Source organism: Callospermophilus lateralis, chromosome 9 (assembly GCF_048772815.1).
Source record: "Callospermophilus lateralis isolate mCalLat2 chromosome 9, mCalLat2.hap1, whole genome shotgun sequence".
NCBI classification, from domain to species: Eukaryota; Metazoa; Chordata; class Mammalia; order Rodentia; family Sciuridae; genus Callospermophilus; species Callospermophilus lateralis.
The window spans coordinates 103,408,200-103,433,447 of NC_135313.1; positions in this window are offsets into that span (position 1 = coordinate 103,408,200).

A 25,248-nucleotide genomic window follows, 5' to 3' on the forward strand; every position below is an offset into this window, starting at 1 on the left:
CTTCACATATAACTTCCAAATATTCTCTGAAGAGTCATGTATTTAATTACTGGAGCTTGGAACTCAATTATATTTTACATATAAATACCATGTATTTGGCATGATTTTAATATACATAGAAAATAATTCTCCCACCCCTGTCTTCATCTCCATGGTAACTTGCTTTTACTTTCTAAACTCTTTGTTCTGGTAGCTACCATCATATTTCTAAGTCACTTACACATTATTATATCTTAATTTAAAATTTTGGGCCTTTTTGACTTTATGTTATCATTTACCTGGCTTAAATCAAGTATCCTCTTAATTCTTTCTGATACAGTTTTGTTGGGAGTTTTTTCATTCAGTGTAAATCAAGGGAAGATTGTATCTCATTTTATTTGCAGCTTTAATGAGAGTTGTTCATCATTTTGGAAACTCATGTCACTGGTGGCAGAGTTGCTGATGGCATTTGAGTCAACAACATGACAATCCTATATTGATCTGCCTTTGGGGCTTTTTTTATTCACAGTGATTCTGTAGACGGATTCTGCAAGCATAAGATTACCCGATCAAATCTTTCAAGTGACTAGGCATTTACATATTGAAATATATCTTTTAAAATCATTAATTGCTTTCCCATTATTTGTGCTTTGTATTATAACTTGGATACTACATTGAGAGTTTTTAAAATTATGTATATAGGGAGGTTATAGGATCTGTACATTTAATTTTAGGATAGTAGAATTGAAATTACAAAATATTAAAATATTTCTATAAGACTTGAGTCTTAGGCAGTGGAGCACAAGTGTATGATCTGAAATTTTCCCAGAACAAGTTAACATTCTACTTGAGGGCTGAATGCTGAGGATAACTAGGCCAAGACAAATGGTAAGTGTGTGTGTTGGGGGATATGGTGTTAGACGACACAGATGAGATCCTTGCGAAGGAGGGAGCTAGGAGAGTCAGGGAATTAAAAGAAGACTCCTATGGTTGGTGTTCAGAAAACCAGGTGGGAAGGAGGATCAGGTGAGGCTGGTAAGATAAGCAGAGGCCAGTGCCTTCAAGGACTTTAAAAACCAAGTTAAATTGAATTTTAATATTAATTCTACATCAATGAAAATCCAATAAAGGGCACAGAAAGTGATAAAATCCAATTTTCATCTTGAAACATAACTGCCTATAGTGTGGAGAAAAAAAAATTAATGGAGGATGGGTGGATGCAGGGTGAATATAAGAAAATCTAGCCCAGGTGAGGGATGACTGTGATCTAGATTAGGGCAGAGGTAATCGTTATGACAAAAGAAAACCTATCTGAAAAATATTTTGGAGGTAAATAGATTTGGGGATGAAATGAATTGCTTGTTGGTCATGGGCAGAAGGGAGATGACGGTGCCCGTGAGGTTTGGCTTGTGCAATTGGGTGGTGCAGACACTGTCATGGGACCCTAGAGAAGGAAGAGGATAAGGCTTAGGGAGGGTCAAGATTGCGAGTCTGGCCTTGGAACGTTGATTGGAGCTGCTGTTGAGATCATGAAGTGGAGGGGGTTGAATAGGCCGTTGGGACTCAGAAGATACTTACAAGACATCTGGCCAGAGACAGAAACACGGGGCATGTGCTTTAAGGGGCAGTCTCAGCTGCAATTCATAGAAAGAGAATGTGGAGTGTTATGAGAGGACAGCCCAGGATTGAGCCTTGGGGAATGTTTTAGTCAGCTTTTTTTGCTGCTGTGACTAAAGAACCTGACCAGAATTTTAGAGGAGGAAAAGTTTATTTGAGGGCTCATGGTTTCAGAGGTCTTAGTCCGTAGAAGGCCGGCTTTATTCTTCAGGGCTGGAGATGAGGCAGACCATCATAGTAGGAGAGGGTGGCAGAGGGAAGGAGCTCACATCGGGTGATCAAAAAACAGAAAGAGAAACTCCACTCTCCAGAAACAAATAGGTACCCAAAGCCACACCCCAATCCCCACCTCCTCCAGCCACACCCTACTGCTTCAATTACCACTCAGTTAAACCTTATTGGGATTAAATCACGGATCAGGTTAAGACTCTTACAACCCAATCATTTCTCCTTGAACCTTCTTGCACTGTCTCTCATGTGAACTTCTGTGGGACACCTCACATCTAAACCATAACAAGGAACTTTAACATGTCCTGAAGACTGTGGTTCTGTAAGTGTGGCACCCAGACCAGTGACAGCACCATCACCTGAGAACTGGCTAGAAATGCAAGTTCTTGAATACAACTCAGATCTACGAAATTTGAGCCCCTGGGGATGGGGTGAGCTATCTTTGTCTTAGTCCGACTTCCAATGATCCTGATCTCCTTAGAGTGTAAGCATTGTTGATATTACCAACGGGAAGGAATTGCCAGAGAGGAGGCCAGGGAAAGAAGAGCGCGTGGTGTCACAGAAGCCAGGGGTAAAGGTGTCTCAAGAAGGTATTAGTCTACAGGAAAATTCTGCTGAGAAGTATCCCCTCACTCCTGTACCTTAAAGTTGGGCAACATAAAACCCCCATAACTCAGCAACTCCCAAGTTTTCTGTGCGGCTTGGTTTTTATAATTTCTATGAGCAATGAGATTTCAATTTTTTGCCACTGGCTGTAACCCCGATATTACAAAATATGCCAGGTTAGGGTAGGGTCAATTTTTTTTTTTTTAATGGCAAACTTGCAAACTTGCATGAAATCAGAAAAGAAGAGAAAGAGCAAAAGGTAGGGGAGAGTGGATGAAAAAGTGATGGTTTGTAGTCTGGATTCAGCCACAAGCAGAGAGGGGAGCAGGCTGGCCTGCCTTGCTGGGATCCCCTGGGTGTAAGGGCATCTTCAATGAGGAGGTTCTTACCTTGGCGTCCTTATGTCCCGATGTCCTGGCTTCGCCCTAAGCCAATTACACTAGGATCTCTAGAAGTGGGCTGGCTTCCTCATTTTTTAAAACTCCCCAGTTGATTATAATGTTCAGCCAAGGGTTGAGCACCCTTGAGCAGGTTCTTGTGTGAATAAAGGTTCTACTAGTTGGGCCGGCTACCTTTAAGGTAGATTTAGATGGATTTTTTTTCCCCCACATTTTTCATTGGCACATTTTAATTGTACATAATGGTGGGATTTTTTGTTACACATTCATACATGCACAGAATATAACAATATAATTTGATCAATATCATTCTCCAGCATTTCTCTTTTATAAAGGTAGTGTTTATTAGATGAATCTCACCTGGCTGGGCAGAGTGCTTCCACTATAATAGGTTATTGAGTAGCTCCCACTTTGGTGTTGCAATATCTGTTGAAAATCAGTTATATACTTTTTATCTTGATAAAGCCACTACTTTTAGCAAAATATTGGCACTCAAAAGATTTACAATAGTAACTTGCCAGTACTCAGAAAATGTAAATAAATACATTTCTGCAGATTTACGAGTCTGTGCTGTGAAACACTAACCAGCGTTGTACAAGGTCTTTGTTTTTGGTTAAAATTATTGTTGTGCTGGGAATTGAACCCAGAGTCTCATGCATACTAAGCAAACAGTCTACCACTGGGCTGCCCCTCCAGTTCTTGGTTGAATTTTTCTAAAGGGAAACAAAGAGAATGATTTGTGTCAGGATACTATATATATATATATATTTTTCTTTTTAAAGTTGCAGCAAATTGAGAAGTAAGAAAAACAAGTCTTTTCTTGGGTAGGAGACCATGTAAAGAGAGATCGAATCAACTGTGGTTGAGAGAGACAAACTGTGTGCGTTGAAAATGTTGAGTCATGTGGTGGAGTTCCTAGATAGAACTTGGTCTTGGCCCTGGCTGCCCTCTTCTGATTCATGGTCATTTCGATTTTACTTCCAAGGTCTATAAATCACCACCAGAGGGCCCTGGAAGCATTTCTCTGTGATTTCAAGGACCACAGACTTTTCGGAGAGTACACCTGATAAAATAGCCCCAGTGTAAGCAGGAGGGGTGGCCTGGCCCCTGTATCAAGTCTGTTTTTCTTCCATGGTCATTTTCACCCAGAATGTCACAGCGGCTACTGAAAGGGCTTCAATGTGCTCTGAGTTTTATCAATTTTTTTTTTAAACTGTCATGTTGAATAATCTTTTATGCCTTGGCTTCTTTTTGACGGGTTAAAATTTTATATAAATTTGCTGTTCCTTATGGTAAGAAAAATAAGGTTATTTCTTCTTTAAGGCACAAAGGAAAAAGTTAACTTTGGTTTTCATCCTTGTTACCGAGCCAGGGGATTTTTTGAGGTCTGTGCTGCGTGGTGGGTTTTCTCAGCACCTCATTCTTAATGCCAGACTTAATCTGAATTTTTCTTTAGATATCCTGTTTCAAGAATCCCGAATTATTTTCAAATTGATAATTGATCGAGGTACCTACACAGCAGCTGTTAGTTGCTCAAAGGTGGGTATTATTATAAAGTAAGTGACTTGGTTCATTTGGGCTGCTCGAGCAAACTCTATAAACAGGGTGGCTTATAAAAAAATTATTTCTCACTGTTGTGGGGACAAAGAAGTCCAAGGTCAAGGCACTCAGTGTCTGCTGAGGGCCCATTTTTTGGTTCATGGATGAATGGTGCTTTTTCTCTGAGCATCTTCCTGTGATTGAAGGGGGCACACAAGTTCCCTTGGGCCTCTTTTACAAGGCATTTGACCCCATTCATGAGGGCTCCACCTCATGACCTAATTATCTTCCAACTATTAATACTCTGGCTCTTAATATTAAATCATTAATATTAAGATCAGGTTTCTACATGTGAATCTGGGAGGGGAGACCATGAACATTTAGGCCATAATGGTATTTGTATTAATCTGAGTAATTCATTTAGATATTTAGAGATCTATTTCTCAGCTAGTAGTCAGATAATAGATCATTAATTAAGATTATTTTTATTTTCATTGAAATAATATCTTTTGTTAAGGAGGAGTTCACACACTTTAAAATGAGATACATGTACTAAGATGCTATTATTTTGGAGAAAAAAAGATTATCTGTTAACACCAAACCCCCAAATAACCCATTTAGTAAATGGGCAAAAGAACGAAACAGAAAGTTCTCTAAAGAAGAAATACAAATGGCCAATAAGTATATGAAACGTTCCACATGTGTAGCAAACAGGGAAATAAAAATCAAAACTACACTGAGATTTCATCTCACACCAGTCATGGGAATGATCAAGAATATGAACAACAACAAATGCTGGTGAGGCTGCGAGGGAAAAGGTACACTTGTACATTATTGGTGGGACTGCAGACGAGTACAGACTAGTACAACCATTTTGGAAAGCACTACGGAGATTCCTCAAAAAATTAGGGATGGCCACCATACCACCCAGCTATCCCACTCCTTGGTATCTTATCTGGAGGTCTCAAAATCATCCTACTATAATGCCACAGCCACCTCAGTGTTTATAGCAGCACAATTTACAATAGCTTAATTATGGAATCAATCTAGATGCCCGTCAATAGATGAATGGATTAAGAAATTGTTGCATTTATATACAGTGGAGTTCTACTCAGCCGTATAAAAAGAAGGAAATCATAGAATTTGCTGGTAATGGATCGAAATGAAAACTCTTATGCTAAGTGAAATTAGCCAAACTCAGAAACACAAAGGCTGAATTTGGATGCTAGAGTAAAAGAAAGGAAAGGGGCGGGAAGGGTAAGATAACATAAAGAACCAATCAAATACAAATTAATAGACAAGTGAACGAAAGTCTAGTAGAGGAAGGAGAAGGGGAGAGGGAAGGGAGATGAGAAGGCAAAGAGGGAGGGGAAAAGGGGAAATCTTAAACTGAAATCAATTTCCATGCATGTCCATGTCTGAGTTTGTCAGGATGAACTCAGCTACTATGTGTAACTAACTACAAAGCTCTCATAATAAAAACAAACAAAAGATTTTCTGTTCATGACTCCTATAGATTTAACATTTCTTATATGAAGTATAATTATTTCCATATATTAGGAAAGATTTTTATAATTTTTACTAAATACAAATAGATGATACTCTATTAAAGATTGGATAAATATTGAGCTAATACAGAAAGTTCCCTGATCTTGTATTCAAGGTCAAACAGAATAATCACTTGGCAAGTTGGCAGGAGAAGTACGAGTATCACATATCTGGTGCGTAGAGATTTCCTTTAAGATATTGTCCACTTTTTAGACTTTACACATATGTAAAATCAGAAATTATATTCAGTTGCATTAAAAATTTGGTTCCTCAAATCCTACAGATTTTTATAGACATTTCTTTTTATCGGTACATTTTAATTATACACAATGTTTGGATTTTGTTGTTACATATTTATACCTAAATATAACATAATTTGTTCAATTTCATTCCTCAGTACCTCCACTATCCCCCCTGATGTGAAATAAGCTTGGAGTTTAATTGGCAGGAAGCTTAAGGCCCCTGGAGAAATATCTCATCAGGATTAAGTTGTTGAACTGACTTTGTTTCCTATGACTGTCCATTGGAAGTAACTGAGTCTTGTGCCTTTGTGGTTTGCTTGCTCTACCTCTGTATAAATCGGGACCTGTGATGTCTCCCCAAAGCTCATGTGTTGAGGGCTTTATCAGGGCCTGTGGCACTAATGGGAGATGAGGAAACTTAGGAGGTGGGGCCTGATGGAAGAAAGTTAGGTCATTGGGGGCATGGCCTTGAAGGAGCTATTGGGATCTCTCCCTCGACCAGGCTGGTCTTTGCTTTCTGACTGCCACAAGGTGAACAGTCCCCTGCCACACACTCCTGGCATGATATACTGTTATGTCATGGGCCCAAAGTTACAGGACCAAGTTACCATGGACTGAAAACTGCATGAGCCAAAGTAAACCTTTCCTCTTTATAAATTGATTATCTCAGATGTTTGTCATAGCAACAGAAAGCTGAATAACATTATCTGTGTGCATGTTTTAGATTTTCTTCTTTTAAATGCCTTCAATGGATTCCTTTCCCCAATGTTCTCATCTCACAAATTATGTAAAATTTTTTGAGATGACTGTCATTAATAGGCCTGAAACTGCCTGGGGTGAACATATTGTCTCAGAGAGAATGTAACAGTTTATTTCACTTTTAAAAGAAATTTAGTGAATTCCATGACTATTGGATTAAGTGAGGAGCAAAGATTTCGAGTGTGTAGGGAAGGGGAGAAAGGAGGAATATTTTCTTTACCACTGTTATGAATATGTGTTTAATGTTAGTAAATCTAAATGCATAAGAGTCAATCCAAATATTTGCTTCTGAGTGTCACTAGTGGTCATTGTCCTTCGACTGAGAAATTCTAGAGACTTCTCTCACTTGAGAAAATAAGCTCATGATCTACAATGAAATTTATTCTCATCTTGGTAGTAGAGAATTTCCTTACTTATTCAGAAGTCATTTAGCTCCTAATATATATTTGATATTGGAAATTAGAAAGAAAAATAGGTATTTGACCATCAAAAATGGATCACTCAAGGTTCATAATGTAAAACCTGTGTCCCTTATTCAAGAAAGAGCCTCTTGATCCCGGTTAATATGGATTTATCCACTCTTCTAGGGAGGCTGATGACTGATTTCCCAATTTAGAGAAGTCACAGATATTAAAGGTGGGCCAGTGAAGAAGTCCCAGGAGATAGGGAGGACCCTGACAGCAGCAAGAATGATTGCTGACACTAAGAAGGACACTAAAAACATACTCAAATTTTAAAGACTGTAGCGACCTCAGATTGGGCTTTAGGATATTTGAGGCTAGAGCAGTCTTTTATCTCTCAGCCCTTCTTATGAGTGTCACTATGTGCCACCAGTGGTTTCCAGCAGTGCTTTCGGAATCTAGTGGTTCTTTATTCTCTCCAGGAGATCAGATGGGCGGGACTTGCTACACCCCATCTCTCCAATTCTTCTTTGTATACGTGGCGTATGTTAGACTTCTTTATGTGGGCTTCTCAGCTACCACGTACATTTGAAAACCAACATTTTAGTCTATAGTTTGGTTCCAAAATCATACCAAGTCATCAAGAGAAGAATAAATTATTCTCACCACTTTTTGTGCAAAGGCATGGAAAAGTATAAACTATTTCAGAAATATTTGCATTAAGATGGTTAAAATAAAAACTTTGGCATTATAGATTCTAAGTGAATTCTGTTTGTATTTATTCAATCCAAAGAAAGAGACTTAACACTTTGTGATAAGTTGTATTCCCTTACATCACTATATAAGCAAGGCATGGCTGAACATGGCTCATTTGTTGAGTTCTATTGTGCTTACAGATACGACGGCGCAACCTTTTAAAGACAACTTAGAGACATGACAACATTTGGTAAGGTACTTATCATAAGTGCCTTCGAGTATCACTGTGCAATCTTTATAACATCTTTAAGAAATATCAAAGTATTTGGAGGGAAAGTTGGTGACTCATTCTCTTGCATGTGTTGATTTTGAAGATGAAATCAGTTCTAGAGGCAAGTCCAGTTTGTTTTGTCTGTATAATCAATGTATCTAATTAAAGACAAGGTTATTTGTTGTCTTGAAGATAATTGTTATTTTATGCACACAGTGTTTATTGCCAAATGAGGCAGAGCTAAATATGGAATCCAATTGTTTACATATATGTTGTTAAAACAGTAAAGTACAACATACCTACAGAAAAGTATATAAGTAGAAGTGTACACGTCAATGATTTATTACTTGGATCATCAAACTTTTTGTATGAAAGGCCAGATGGTAAATACATTAGGTTTTGTGGGCTTCATGGTCTCTGTAAAAACTATCCAACTCTGCTATTTTTAATGCAATGACAGAGACAGACAATATGAAAACTGATGTGTGTCTGTTTCAATAAAACTTCCTTTACAAAAACAGGTGGTGCACTAGGTTTAGGTCATTGGTGTGGTTTGCTAATCCCTGATTCATTACAATTCAAACCCCAGGATTACTACCACGGAGGACCAGAAATACAATATCGCCATCATTTCGGAAGCATCTTAGTCTACCTTTCTAATTATCATGGCTACATTCTAACTCTAATCCTGTCTTTTATGGTAATACATTTTTTTGTTTTTATTTATACTTTTATCAGCCAATCACAGTTTCATCAATGGAATCAATAGTTTGTATTCTTTTTTTGCACAACTTTATCAGATTCATCCCTGTTGCATGAAGTGGTTATTTGTCCATTTTCATTACTGAAAAGAATCTCACTATGTGACTATGTTAACATTTATTTTCCCATTCTGATGCTATTAGACCTTTGATGGCTCTCATGTTTCAGATTTTATGAATAATTCTGATATGAGCATTCTTGTTCTAATTTCTGTGCGTGTGTGTGTGTGTGTGTGTATTTCTGCTAGGCTTACATTTAGCAGTAGAATTGCCAACCATGCTTTGTATCTGTATTTTAATAGATAATATGGAGAGTTTTCCAAATCAGTGTATCACCTTTGCATTTACCTGCAGTGTTCAAGTGTTCCCTTTGTTCTGCAGCAGGAATCAGCAAACGATGGCCCACACCCAAATATGGAAGGACAGCAATGACCCCTCCAGCATCGTGAACCATGGAGACTGGGCTGATTGTCTTTTTCCACCATTGTTCATCCTTTGCTGGCAGCCACACCTCACTGCTACCAGGGCCTAGAGGGTCACCACCTTGGGGATGCTGTTATTGGCAATAGCCAGGGCACCAAGAAGTGAAATCCATCTCTCCTCTGGCCAGCTGCTCAAACAGAGACAGCCAACCTCCCTAGGACATAGGGGCAAGCTGAGACCTCAGTGTCCCTGAGGCAGACAGGGAAATTGATCACAGTGGCTTCCCCTCTTCTCCATCCCAACCCTGCCCAGACCCTGTTGCTCTTGTTTCCAACCAAAAGCAACTGAGGCAAAACCCATGCACTGCCTGGGATGGTCCACTCCAGTAAAATGTGGCCGTGCAGGCCAAGAGTTTTCTCTTACTATATAAGCAACTGAATTCAAATACCCTGAGTCTAGTCATTGAGTGCAAGGCCTAAAAATAATATACCATCTTGTCTTTTACAGGGAAAGTTGGCCAACCCCTGTTCTATAGTCTTACCAACATTAAATTAATCTGCATTTCTACCAGGTTCCCAGGTGATGCTGATACTGTTGTTTTGGGGTCACATTTTAAGAACCACTGACCCAGAAGCCTTTCACATTTCTATCTTCAATCCACCAGAAATGATGTAGTGAGGGTCAGTTTTTATTGCTATCATAGGGAAATCCCATTATGTGTTGACTGGACTTTTTTTTTCCCACTATTCCATAAACCAAGTGTTTAAATGTGCATAAATCTGTTTCTGGGCTCTCTAGTTTTTTCTGTTTTGTTTGTTTGTTGTCTACTGATGGACAAGTGTAGGAATAGCTATGACATTTTCATGAATCTTGTAATATGGTCAAGAAAAATTCTATCTTTCATTCTCCTCCCACATGTTCATGACCAGAATATCAATTCACACACACACAAAAACACATACACATACACGCACCCCACACTGCATACCCCCATGTGCACACGCAGACATTCACCCTCTCAGGGCTTTGATTGGAAGTGTATTGGCTCTATAGATTGGTTGGAAGAATTGCCATTTACAATATTGAATCTCATAATTCAGTACTTCTCAATTTTTTTCCTTATGCTTTTCCCTAAGGAGACTTTGTAAAATTTAATACCATAGATGTGTTGTGTATCAGTGCTTTGCATATAAAAAGAATATGATATTTTTATCCTCCACAAAATCATTGTTTTACCCCCTTTTGGGCAATTCTACCCCATGATGAATATATGTCCCAATACCTAGTATAGCCTTCCCTCTATTTAGATGCCCTTTGATTGCTTTTAATAATGTATTTTTAATAATTTTCTGTGTAGCAGTCACATGCATCTCTTTTTAAGTTGATTCCTGGGCAATTGGTAGTTTAGAATGTAGGCTTCATGCCCTTCTGGGTTTCTGTGTACCTCCCAAATGGGCTTAAGGGAACAGATATGGTCATGGCCATGCGGGGCACCTTGGTCTCTTGGCTGCACATCCAGTGTCTGCCACCTGACTGCCCCACCTCATCAAGTCCTGATTTGTAGGCTCCATTTATCAAGACAGATGCTTGAAAGCTCTGGTCTAATTTCAAACCCATTTGTCATTTGTGGCTATAAAAGAAAGTAATATATATGGCTTTAAGTGCAGAACAGATATTTGGAAAGGAGGGCCGTGTCTTGGAAAGCATTCATAATTAAGGCATAAACAACAGTAGGTAATTCTTTCCTGGTTTACAAAAAACAGGGTGAAAAATGTATCAGTAGATGGCACTATTTCTCAATAGATAGGAAAATCCCTATGGTGGTGAAATAGGTTTCAGGAAAAACATTTTTGTTACATTGGGATTAAGAGTAATATAAATAAAACTGAAAAAAAAAGTTCAGCAGAATCCCTTGTGATCCACTTCTCTGGTGAGCTTAATTAAAGGCAATGAAGAAGCCTAAGCTCCTTCACCCTCTCTTGCTTTTGGTGGGCTCTTGCTCGGATGGTGTCTTTTCTCAGGCCAGGCTAAGCTAAATGACAGTGTTAATGTATAGCTGGCGAGTCGAAAATAAAGTTTCCCAAGCAGAGATGTCACTTAGTGGTAGAGTATTGCCTTGCATGTATGGAGTCCTGGGTTTCAACCCCGGTACTGAAGAAAAAACAAAAACCAAAAACCTTACAAAACACACATATATGTATATATTGCCCAGATGGAAGCTCAGGTGTGTCCTGGCTGTCTCCCTGTGCTCTGCCTGAAGGCAAATGCTGGCTTATCTCTGTCAAGAGTCATCTGTAAGGGAGACAGAGCGCCCAAGTATTTCCAGAGTATAATTTGCAAGGCCTGTTTGCAAATCTTGCCTCTGCCACACCCTGATCCTAGCAATTTGGCCTTGGTAAACCATTTTTTCTCTCTAATCTCTATTTTGTTACCTAAAAAATGGAAGTAATATCTACATCACAGGATGTCATGAGGATTAAATGAGGCAGCCAATGTAGACTCCTAAGCCTGATGCCAACGAGTAATGACGTGCTATTGATTATTCTGTGCTCTCTGGAGCTTTGAAAATAGCATAGAGAGCAGACCGCGTGAGTCCCGAGTGGTAACTATTGTGTGCCCAGGTGAAGAATGTCATTAAACGTGGCCATTTGCCTTGGTTTCAAGTTCGAACCTTGAAATTCAGTCATATGGCTTTCAACAGAAGAATCTTTCCTTCCTAAGTCCCCTGAGGAGATTTCAAAACATGCCACTGCTCCAGCCCCAAAGATCTGTATCTAATTGGTCTGGGATGGGCCATGTCCCCAGGTAACTCTAGCTGTGTTGAGATGCCTGCTGGTGTGTGGTATGCCATCTTTACACGATGTCATCTGCAGAGGTGAGATCAGGTCCCAGACCTGTGGTGGGGTTGCAGGTTCATATTTGAGTATCTGTGAAATGTCAGAGCTGATGATTTCCTCCTGGGCACTAGTGCATGTATTCAGTCCAGGTATGCTGCTGACAGATATCTTTGCAGCAGATTGTGATTGGGCAGAGGTGAGGTTAAAGTATGAAAGGTATTTCTTCCTCTTAGACATGCTTCCTGAAATTCAGAAACACATTCCCATGAGCAAATCATAGAGAGCTTAGTGAAATTCTACATTTTTTTCTCAAGTTTTCTCTGTCTTTGTTTTTGCTTCTATTTGTAGGTAGGACTGTGTGCCTCTCTGCTCTATCTGTGTTAGCTGTTTCTACCTTTGTTTCTGTCTGTTCTGTTTCTTTCCACCTGTCTCTGTGTATGTATTCCCCTGCTCTGTGCCTGTCTGCTCTGTTCCTGTATATCTATTTTATTTCTATTTGCCAATCTCTCTTTTGTCGTGGTGGGGCCTGATTTATGTATCTGAGGAATCTTGTGTATTATTCAGGTTTGTCCAGAGAATCAGAACCAACTATGTGTGTGTGTGTGTGTGTGTGTTTGTATGTGTATACATATGCATGTGTATATGTGTGCATATATAAATATAAATGTGTATGTATATATATGTGGGCATGTACAAACTTAATATACAAGTCTCCTACTTATGATGATTCTGCTAATGAGTTTTTCACTTTATGGTAGTGTGAAAGCATACTCATCCTACCTCCTGTTTTCCACTTTTAGTAGAGAATTCAGTAAACTACATGAGGTATTCAACACTGTGTTTATAAAATAGGTCTTGCGTTATATGATTTTTTCCAACCGTGTTCAGAGTGTGTTAAAGGTAGGCTAGGCTAAGCTAGGACTTTCTATTGGTTAGGTTAGGATGTGACCCCATCATAAATCCAGGAACATGTATACATAAATATAACAAATAAAGGATTGGTTCAAGTGACTATGGAGACTGAGACATTCCAGGTCCACAGATGGCATGCAGGAGAGCTGATGGTGTAAGTTCTGACTTGGGTCAGGGTCTACAGACAAGTGACATCCCAGTGTAAAAACAGGCAGGAATACAGAATGCTTTCTGACTCATTGTTTTAGTTAGCTTTTGCATTATTCTGACCAAAAATACCTGATAGGAGCAACATAGATAAGGGAAAATTTATTTGGGGCTCATGGTTTCAGAGGTCTCAGTCCTCAGACAATGTTGCTCTGGCCCAAGGAGAGGCAGCCCATCATGGGGGGAAGAGCCCAGTGGAAGAAAGCTGCTCAGCTCACGGCAGGACTTGAAAGGAGCTGGGGAGAGGCAGGGAAGACCCTAGGGAAGATGCACCCTCCCAGAGCACAACCCCAGTGAACCACATCCTGTAGCCCCTCCCCACCTGCCAATAGTTACCACCCAACTAGTTCATTCAAATTGTAATGGACTGATCAGGTTGTGGCTCTTACAATCCACAATCATTTCACTTCCGAACATGCTCAGGTCCAAACCACAACACTCGTCCTTTTTGACTATTGAGGCCTAACCGTTGGGAGGAGGCCCACTTGTATTGGGGAGGGCAATCTGAGTGCTGATTCAAATGCCAAGCTCATCCACTCCCTCCCTTGACATGCTCAGAATAACGTTTAACGCTACATATCTGGGTAACCAGTGATCTTGTCAAGTTGAGGCATAAAATTAATCTTTACACCATGGAAGTCCTTATGTCCATCACTCCAGAACTTCTGGTTCACAGAGTCTTAAACTGGATGCCCAAGGGTCAAGTTTAGTATGTGCCATTGGTGTCCCGCCCTCACAAATATGTTATATCCAGGGAACTTCACTCAGCACTTTACCTGTCTGACCACTTTTAGGGGTCATGGCTGGGCACAAGTCATTGAATTTATGACCCCCCGACCTTTTTTCTTCATCTCTTCTGATAAAGTGGAGCTAAATATTATTTATATATAACACTGAAAAAAATGAAGATATGTTTATAATTCCTATTGGCAATATTACTCAGCTAAAGAATTCAGAGTTTGACTACACAGCTACAGGGTTTCTTCTGAGTCCTCTATTTTTGGGAAGAAAACTTACTTCCTGGTGGATTAATCCATGGAACTAGGGTTTATCCTTTTAGCCAGAGTGAACCTCAGAATGTTTTGATTGCTTGTTTATCAGGGAAGAGTTTTTCTCCCTGACTAACCATCTCCTCATCCTGATTCTTTTATTTTTATTTTATTTTATTTTTTTTAGGTCACTTCGTGTTCTTTCCTGCTGGAACTTTGCCTGACATCCCCAGACAGTTAAATCCCTTATCAACCAGGACACACACCACTGGGCTCTCTGGATGTAAACTGTCTTCAGAAAACAATTTGGAGTTTGAAAATACAAGTTTGTCAAGACATAGATGTTGAGATGTTTGAATAGAACTTAAAAGCTTTTTTAAAACAAACTCTTCTATCCAACAGAAATAAAAGAAAAGGCAGGGCCATAACTATGTAATAGAAATATAACACCCTAAGCTAAAGACAATGTAATTATATCAGTGTTTTACATTCTTTTCTGAAAATCTTCCTGACAAATTGTTATAACTTCCTTGTTTCTATATGGCACATTGAAATGTTTCCAACAGTGCTGTGCTTTGGAAGGTATATGGCAAACAGCAGTCTGAAATACTAAAAATGATAAGTTAAAAAAACAAAAAACAGTTTTGTGCTCTTGCTGCCTGGCAGGGGAGGGGTTAGGATGGAGGTGGTGGAGTGGCCTCTGGGGTGGGTAACCCTGGAGAGCTCTTGTAATAAGAATTCAAATTCTTCACTTTTGCCTGTGAATGTGCAATGAGTAACTAAAAGCAGAAAGAAAAAAAAAAACCTATGGTGTCTTCACCTTCATTTTGCATCTGTCTCTTTTGCTCTGAGTCACCTTGGATTCCAAGAAGAAAGGTCTGATTGATAAGCATCCTATGATGAGTGGAAATTAGCCCCCAGCAAATAGCAACTTTCTTTCTTTTTTGGGGGGCAGGATATGGGGGTTGAATTCAGGGGTACTCAACCACTGAACCACATCCCCAGCCCTATTTTGTATTTTATTTAGAGACAGGGTCTCACTGAGTTGCTTAATGCCTCACCATTGCTGAGGCTGGCTTTGAACTCGTGATCCTCCTGTCTCAGCCTCCCAAGCCTCTGGGATTACAGGTGTGTGCCACCACAACTGCCTAACAGCAACTTTCTTATTGTTGACAATTCTGAGGTCATGATGAACCGGACCCCACCTAACCAAGGTCACCTGCTTTGGCAGCTATGCAAACCTTCCACCTATGCAATCCCTGAACCCTTGTCCTTATCCCCCTTTCTATAAAACCTCAAAGACATGTCAGCTCCCTGATCACAGGGATAATGACATAGGTTCCCTTATCTTCTCGGTATAGCTACACTGATTAAAGGTCCTTTCTTGCCTGTTTGGTATTTTGGAGTGAGTGGCTGGACCTGATTTGTTGGACCTGCAGGGACAGTCTCTGACCTAGGACATCAGCAACAGTCTGAGAGTATAGAATGAACTGAAGAGAAAACGGGGAAGGTGATGCATAAATAATAGGAACCTCCGGGGACTCCCTCCCTGAGGATGTCAGTAGCAGCCTCTCCACAGCAAGAGGGTGCCATATTTCTATTATGTAATTATGGACTTGCCCTTTCTTTTATTCCAGATGGATAGAACAGTCCGCTTTAAAAATCTTTAAAATTCTGTTTAAACACAGGACAATGCTTAAACCATCCTAGAGTATATCCACATGCCTCTGTTCTCTGGAAGCAATTTCAGTATGCATTGAGTCATTTACAATCAACTCAGCAGAATCTCCAGGTCTGCAATGGGAACTGGGGATAAACTGTGGCCATCAATTCTGCCTGAGTTCTTGAAGTTTTTCGATCAATTTAGATGCGGAATTTTTTTTTTGCACTTCAAAGGAATACAGCTTTTAAAAACAAAAATTGAAGCATTCTGTTTTAGGCTTGGCTGAGCACAATCAGGAATTTGATTAGTGGCACCAAAGAAACAGATGAAAAGAAAAACAAAGCCCGTCTCATGAAGAAATGCCTGTTTGATTTGCTTTGTGGGAACCCATGCAGGAAGCCTATAGGGAGCACCTGCTCAACTAAGGCTGGGTCAGGACGTATTTGCTTTTTTGAAGTTATTGAGTGCCTGATAGAAGCAGAACCCCACACGTGGTTGGACTGTTTCCAGGTGTTCCCAGTGCTCTATGCAACACAGCCTTACAACACATCATCCCTTCAACAACAGCATCCAAAGCAACTCTTTCACTTTTCTTTGCTTCTTTCAAAACCAGAGTACACACACACACACAAAGACCTATTTTTGAGAACTGGGGGGAGTCTATTTATTTGCATGGCAAGGAAGCCATAGCTTATGCCATAGAACTTGCAACTGCTGGCGGGCATCTCTCACTTCGTTTACCATATGCTCTTGTAAAGATTCTCTCTTTTGCCAAATTTGAGTCAGGCTTCTTTTAATCCTCTTCTCAACCTTAGGCTCTGTCCTTGGACCACTCAGTCCGGTTTTAGCAAGAATCCTGTTGGATTAATTTAGCCAAACTCTCACTATTGATATCTGGTCAAATTCCTCACCGCCCACTCTCAATGGCTTAGCATCCAAGTCTCCCTGGCCTTGATGTTTTCCTTTAGTAATTGTCTATCCAATGACTCCCCCCTACCCTCCTCCCTGGTAACAAATGCTCACTTGTCCTTATTGTATCCAGAGTTCAGCAAAATCTATCTTCCCCACTGGAAAACTCATTGCAGTGGTACCTCAAATAAAATCTTCAAAGCCTAAATAGGTGTCGGAGCAATAGTCAGATAATTTTGTTCTTTGACAAGGGTCGGCTCCAGTTTGCATTCTTGGGATCTTATAAGAGACTGAATCATAGTGGGTTCTCAGTTAATAAATCTTGAAGGGAGAAAGGAATAGAAGATTGAAAGACATAGGTAGCCTAGTTGAGCATGGCAAGCAGGGGTTTTGAAGCTCACAGACCCAGATCAGCAACCTGTCTGCTATGGGATCATAGATAAACTCTCGATCTTTCTATGTTCTACTTTCTCAGAGGTAAAGAAGGGTGACGATGTGTAGCTTGTTCCATAAAGTTGTCTTGAGAAGCAGATGGAAGGATGTAAGGTGTCAAGCCCTTGGTATTTGATCAATAAATAGTTATCATTGTTATGAATAAAGAGATGTCTCCAGAGAGGTGTCCAAGGGATTTCCAGGAGGAGAGGGGGAAATTCAACTCACCAGTGGGGTTCTTTGTACACATGATGGAAAAGAATTTCAGCATGAGCCAGACTAAGGCATAAGCAGAGGTTTATTTCTGGTGGTAGATACATATTCAAGGGAGAATGTGGGCTGTGTTAAGAGTGAGAAGCAGCCCTAACTTGGGCTGAGGGTCCAATGTTTATAGAAGAGTTGTATCGGGCTAGACTGGAGGTGGATCCAGGGTGGAGCTGTACAATTTGGCATCAGTTTTTCTATGCTAGGTGTTTCCCTCATTTTACAAGGGCATGGGCCCAAGGTTTACAACTGTATTTTCTGCATCTCAATCACTTGAGGTTTCAAGATTTCATACCTCTCTCTCCTTATCCTAAATCCCTATTTCCCAACCTTTAGTAAAATAATGGCAAAATTCCCCTACCTTGGGGCATGTAAGAAAGGTATAATTCCTTCTGGAATCTCTCTGTTAATCAGATGCACCCCACCCCTTGTCTGCACCCCCCCCCCCAATTTACTTCTTCCTCCAAAATTCGTATGTTGAAGCCCTAACCTCCAAGGTTACTATACCTGGAGAGAGACTTCAAGGAAATACAGTCCTGCCTTGGTATCTTCTGGGGGCCAGTTCTAGGATCCCTATGGATACCCAAGTCCATGAATGTTCAAGTTCCTTATATAAAATGGTGTTTGCCTATAACCTACACCTATCCTCCTGTGTACTTTAAATCAACTCTAGAGGACTTTTACTACTGAACACCATGAAATTGTCAGGTAAGCACATGTTATACTTTGTGGGTTAGGGAATAATTACTAGGCAAAAAGTCTCTGTATGTGCTCAGTACAGAGGCAACCTTTTCTTTTTTCCCTAAATATTTTCCATCTGTGGCTGGTTGAGTACACAGTGAGGAACCTACAGATGCTGTGGAATAATTAATTAAGTTAAAGGCTGTCATAAAGGTGAGGGCCTAATCCAATAGAACTGTTGTCTTTAGAAGAGAAAGAGCATTGGACACACCTCTCTTTCTCAATCTCTCTTGTACAGAGGAAAGGTCATGTGAGGATTCAGCAAGAAGGTGGACATCTGCAAACCAGGAGGAGAGCCCTTGCTAGACCCTCTGTCAAAGTATCCTGATCATACTAATAAACATTTTAAGTCCCAATGACAATGCTTGGTTCTACACAATGTAACCAACTCTCCCCCACCTACATTCACCCTAAAATTTCTCCACCCACCATTGCATTCCTTACTCATTCTCTGATTTTCTATCAATGCCATCTGAGCCTTTATTCTCTTTTTCCAGAATTTGGCTCTTCAAAGACTGTGATTGCCTTTAATCCAACTATCTTCCAAATATAAATTAGTGTTCAACTTTTTTAAGTTTATAATTCCATGTGCTCGAGGGGCTAGTTCATGTTATAAATAAGGCCTTAGACAATCAGAAAAATCACAGAGATTTAACACAGATTGGAAAGGCTTCAAGGAGGAGCTATTGCAAGTTAAGAACAGAGAGGAGTTTCATTGTTTTGGACAAAGAGAATATAGAAAATATGTTTGTTTTGTGGCACTGTTTTAGTCAGTTTTTTTTTTTTTTTTTTTTTTTTTTTTTTTTTTTTTTTTTTTTTGGTCACTGTGACCAAAAGAACTGACAAGAACAAAATAAAGGAGGAAAAGTTTATTTGGCTCTCATGGTTTCAGAAGTCTCAGTCCATGGATGGCTAGCTCCATTGCTCTAGACCCAAGAAAAGACAGCACATCGTGGAGGAAGGGTATGGAGGAGGGAAGAAACTTAGGACATGACAATTAGGAAGCAGAGAGAGGGCTCTGCTCAACAAGGACAAAATGTAAGCCTCAAAGGCACAACCCCAGGGGACCCCCCTTCTTTAGCCACAGCCTACCTGCTTATGGTTACCACCCAGTTAATTGATTTATGTGGATTAACTGGTTAGATCAAGGCTCTCATAATCCAACCATTTTACCTCTGAACTTTCTTACATTGTCTCACACTTGAGTTTTTGGGGGACCCCTCATAAAAACCATAATAGGCACCTAACCTATAAATGCTTATAATTCAGGTTTTAAAAGAGTAAATCCCTTTCATTGCTCCATTTGGGTGAGGAGATATTCCAACTATTTATTGCTTGACAAACTGCCACATAGTTTAATGGTTTTAAATAACAGTGATTATTTATTTCACCCATGAATCTACAGTCCGGACAGAATTTCGCAGGTACAGCATGTTTCTGTCCTATGCGATGTCAGCAGATCAGCTTTATTGGTGGCTGGAGAATCTACTTCCAAAGGGATGCATTCACTTGGCTGGCAATTCTGGGAGCTCAGCCAGAATGTGGGCCTCAGTTCCTCTCCATACAGGTCTCTCCACAGGTGGTTTGGGCTTCCTCACAACATGGTAGCTATTTTCTGAGAGTGAGATCTTGAGAGTCAGTAAGGAAGTGGAAGCTGCCAGTTATTAAGGTCTGGATTCAGAAATTTTCACATCTTCATTTTTGTCTTAGTCTTCTGGCCAGGCTGTCATGAAGTCCAGATTCTAGGGAAAGGGTATGCAGGATAAATATACCCTATTTCCTAATGGGAGGTATGCTGTATAACTTTGAGGCCATGTTTTAAATCTGGCACAGTAGATGGTATAAACCAGAAGTACCTCAACCTTGGTTCTATTTTAGAAGAATTTTGAAGTTAAAAATAAAAAAAATCAATGTCTGTGACCACCTCAAGAGATTCTGATTTAATTGGGTTGGGAGAAGCCAAGTAATCTGCATTTCTTTCTTTCTTTCTTTCTTCTTCTTCTTCTTTTTTTAATTCTAAGTGATTCTGACACGTAAACAATCTCTGGGATAAAGTTTCTGTGTCCAAAAGTTGATAAAAATGGGCGTTAGTCTAAGGCAGTAAATGAGGCTCCTCCTACTATCTGGAACCTGTAGGAAGGAAACTAGGTTGGGAATTGAATCAATTCAGGAATTTTCCAACACTATACCCTACAAGATAAATTGCTTCCAAATGAGCACAAAGGAAAAACTTTTAGGTAAATAGACTTGCCATCATCATACATGCTTTTTCTCTTATTACATTATACCTGCAGTTTGTAAATATTAAAAAAAAATCAATAATGCTGCCATATTGCCATAATCTAATTTGTCTTTTTTTGATTGTGTGAAGCATGAGTAGGCGTCTGGCATCGCATTTCCAGACCTCAGAGAGTGATGTTAAACATTTATAGTGCACTTAATCATCTGTCAGAAATGTACAAAGGCATAATGTCTCATTAATAATTATTAAATCATCGAGTCACACAGAAGGAGATGTTCCTCTCTTTACTTACATAATGACCAATAACTACTAAAACGTGGGTCATTTGTGATGCACGACCGGCATGTCTGATGGTGGAAATCTGCTTGAGAAAATTAATAAGAAATCTTATTCAGAGATGGGCTTTTAGACAGGAAGAAAACATGCATATGGATTGTTGCAATATTCGTTCAGGGCAAATAGATGCTCCTCCCTGTTCAGAGTCAGGTTAAAATTCAGTCAGATAATTGCTAGGAGTGAAGAGATGTGAAAACAAATGATCTTATTTGCTTTCAGAGGTTAGATAACTCATTTTAAAATGCCCAGCTCGGGGCTTTTATTCATAGGTATATGTATCATTTTGTGCATAAAGAAGATACATATTTTGATTTGAAATGAGATCAGAATGGAAGGTGCCATTGGAATTTTTCAGGACTTGGTTTTTATTTTCAATGCTGTTCATGAGGATATATATATAAAATTTTATAGGAACACTTTATAAGAACAGGCAATGTTATTTTAGAAACATGTAATGCAAAAATTGAATTGTGTCTGTGCAGATTTTCCCTCCACCTCTAATATTCAGCCTCAAGAATTTGAAATTTTAGCCTTTAAAAAAATTATAGGATATCCTTGCGTTTATGGCAACTAACATGATATTAACTCTTTTGATTTTTCATTTTCAACCTTAAACTTTTTTCACTCTGGGCAAAGTCAAAGATTTACAACCTACACAGTGACAATTGCATGATCCAATCAAACAAAGGGGAGGTCAAGTTTGTATAGTACTGTGATGGGTGTCCCATGCAGTTAGTCTTGCCTATCTGAAATTTTGTGCTACCAGTATTCCTATAGTCACACTTTCAGAGTCTTTCCTAGCTTTCTCATTATTTTATGAGGCTGGTCTTTGGTAAGACTACTAAATACACAATGTGACCTTCTGTTCTCATCCTCCCGGTTCTGGGCCAATAATCAGTCATTTATTGCTTTCTGCCATTGGCTGTCCCTCTACTTGGTTTTAAAGCACAGCCTTGCCCACAGTTCTTAAAACCATCATGGGTTGAGAATTTGCTGGTTGTTACTTTTTGGGAAAAAATCATCAGAGCTTCTTGTTTGTGTTACTGTGGTTTGGGGAAGAGGACCATATTAAAAATGCATTTTAAAATTTGATTAAGATTGACTTTCATTTTAATTGGCCTGAACAGATTAATGAATTTGTGCCTTTCCTTTGTCCAGAAAGGATTTAAATCCTGCATAATGATGCATTCATTTTTTTTCCAAACATCATAAATACAAGTAAAAGAGGATATGAAAGAAAATTACTGGTAGAGATATAAAAAGGAGCCAGGAATAAAGTCAATACAAAAATGCAGACCATACATATAATCTGTCACTTTTATAATATGCAGGACTTGAGTTGCTTTGTATGTATTCTAGAAACAGAACAAAAAGGGATGTTTGATTGATTTTACTACTCAGAGTTCAGGAAATTTAAAATAAAACATAATCCATTCTAAAGAGATGTATAATTCCAATTCATATTTTTTAGTTGTCAATGGATCTTTTATTTTATTTATTTATATGTGGTGCTGAAAATCAAACCCAGGGCCTCACACATGCCAGGCAAGCACTCTACCATTGAACCACAACTCCAGCCCCCAATTCCAATTGATTTTTAAACATTCCTTTTTGGGAGTCTCCTGATGAGAACACTATATAATAGCAGTGTCTTCACCCATCTCATCCCAGATACATGGGGTTCCATTAGGGTGTCTCTTCTTCCTGGGTGGACCGATAAGTGTGACCCCAACAGCCCACAGCAGTGAAATATTACATGAAAGAAGAGTGAAGAAGGGAGAAAGGGTGAAAAGATAGTCTTATCTGACAAATTTCTGTTGATATAGTGTAATCGGGGAATGGACATTAAGGTATCTGGATGAAAGGAAGGAAAAGATTTATGCACCCATTCAAACTTTTTTTTCTCCTCTTAATTGATTTTTTTAAAAAAGTATTTTTAGTTGAGGATGGACACAATGCCTTTATTCTATTTATTTTTATGTGGTGCTGAGGATCGAACCCAGTGCCTCACATATGTGAGGCAAGCACTCTGCCACTGAGCTATGACCCCCAGCCCCCTAACTGAGTTTTTGACAAACATCAGAAGATGTGTAATGTTACACTTCCTGGCAGATAATTACAGTGTGTGTATGTTACATCTCCAATTAAGTTTGGAAAAAAAGGCTTTAACAGATCATGGCTGGGGGTGAAGTTGACTCAGCTTACGGAAACTGAGGTGCTGAAAGGGAGATTTGCTGAGCTGATACCCATTCTACTTCTGCAGGGAGGTGAGGAGAGAGAATACTAGGTGTGTAGAAGCGGAGGACCGAATTAGAATTATGTCTTACTACCTCTGAGCATTTTTCCAATTACTGTTGCAGGAACATGAGCATCAAAGAAGATGGCTGATGAATGATAATAGTCAAGGTGAGTCATCGCTAAAGGCAGAGGGAGTGAGAAAGTAGGATGGCTGATTTGTGCAGATTCTAAGATACATCTAAATGGAGCTTTCTGACAAAGCAATTGATCCATTCATCTGCTGATTCATGCGGTACCTATTCTTTGAGCACTAGCACGTGGTAAGCACTGTGCTCCATACTAGGTATGCCAAGAGAAAAAAACAAATGGTTTGATTGTCACTATTTTTTCATTCTCATCTTCCACAGGTAGACTGATATTCTTTTTGCTTTCCACAGATGTTTTGGAGCTCACGATTTGTTTTCCAGCTTCTCAGCGGCAATGACCTTCAAAGAGCAGGGAACCAGCCTTACTAATATGGTCATGTAAAAATTTCAGTGCTATGTTCTGGTAATACCAGAGGTGCTGGTGTCAAAGATAGCATCATTTTCATTCTCTGTTTTTTAAATTGAGTAATAAAACAACAGTTAGGAATTGCTGTTAGCGAGACAGATATGAGAGAGTCCTTTGAACTTCCTCAGTAGAGTAAGGGTTGAGAAGTAAGTTTTATGCGGGAACGATTTTGAGACCTAATTACTGAATCTGAATGGCTGTTTTTTAAATGTCAGTAATGGTAGGAAAAAACCCTTTATTCTCAAGAACCAGCAGGGAATGAATAGTACAAAATGTTCTTGTTAAAATATTCCCCTTCTCCTCTTAAAATAGATGATCAAGGACATCCTGGGTTGCCATCATTTGAGGAGATGTATACATTTACAAGGAATGGCATGTAGGAAGACTCATATCTTTACCATGACACAGAGAAATCCACAGAGTAAGGGCATGTTCAAGCTGGAAGGCAGTGTCTAGCCCAAACTCTTCATTTTGCAGATGAAGCTTCTGTGTTCCAGCACAGGGTTGGGGGGTTACTTACAATGTCTTGAGGGTAATCACAGAGAAAGTACAGGTGCTCATTGACACACAATGGGGTCATGCATGACCCGATGAACCCAATGTATGCTGGAAATAGCTAAGTTGAAAACAGACTGAATGCACCTCACCTACTGAACTTCAGACCTCAGCAACACGGAGTGCTGTGGCGTGTGGGTTATTTCCCCTCTCGATCCCATGGCTGAGTGGAAGCTGTGGCTTGCTTCTGCTGCCCAGCATCAAGACAGGGGTTCTTAACACGCATCACTATCTTGGAAAATGATCCAGATTCTAAATTCAAAGTGACGTTTCTACTGAATGTATGTCACTTTTGCACCACTGTAAAGTTGGAAAAATCATGAAGTTGAATCATTGTAAGTTGGGGAACCATCTGCATTGGTTTTTGGGCTCCCCTTCTTCAAGCTAGTGTCCTGTCAATGTGTCTAGGAGGGTCCTGGCTGCCCCATTCCTCCTTGTTCCCAGAACGTCCGCTGCGTTGTTTCTATAAGGTGCCTGGTGGCAGGAGATTGATGGTGATGGCTATGCTCTTTGCCAGTAGATATGATCTGTCCTATAATATATAAGGGGAGTTTTGCTGGTGCTCTTTGGAAAAGTTTTCCCGCCATAACAAGAAGTAGGTCCTTGGAAAGAGGCCTCTTTTGTAAATATCTTCTTTGCTTTCTTTTCTGATACTGTTACAGGAGGGGAGAAGACTTGGAGCTGCGGCAGCTTTCTGTAAGAGGAAACTGTTAACAGGCATTGAAGTTGGCTGACTGACATCATCACCCTCCTGAGAAAACCTGGGACTGACTACATCTTGCAGCCAGCTTAGCAGGATCTCCTTTGGTTTAAGTCAGTGGAAGGGTGGCCCGTATAAGAATAAACAAGTGGTCAGGGTAATTGTAGAACATCTAGTGAGCGGGAGTGCAGTAGGAGCTGAGA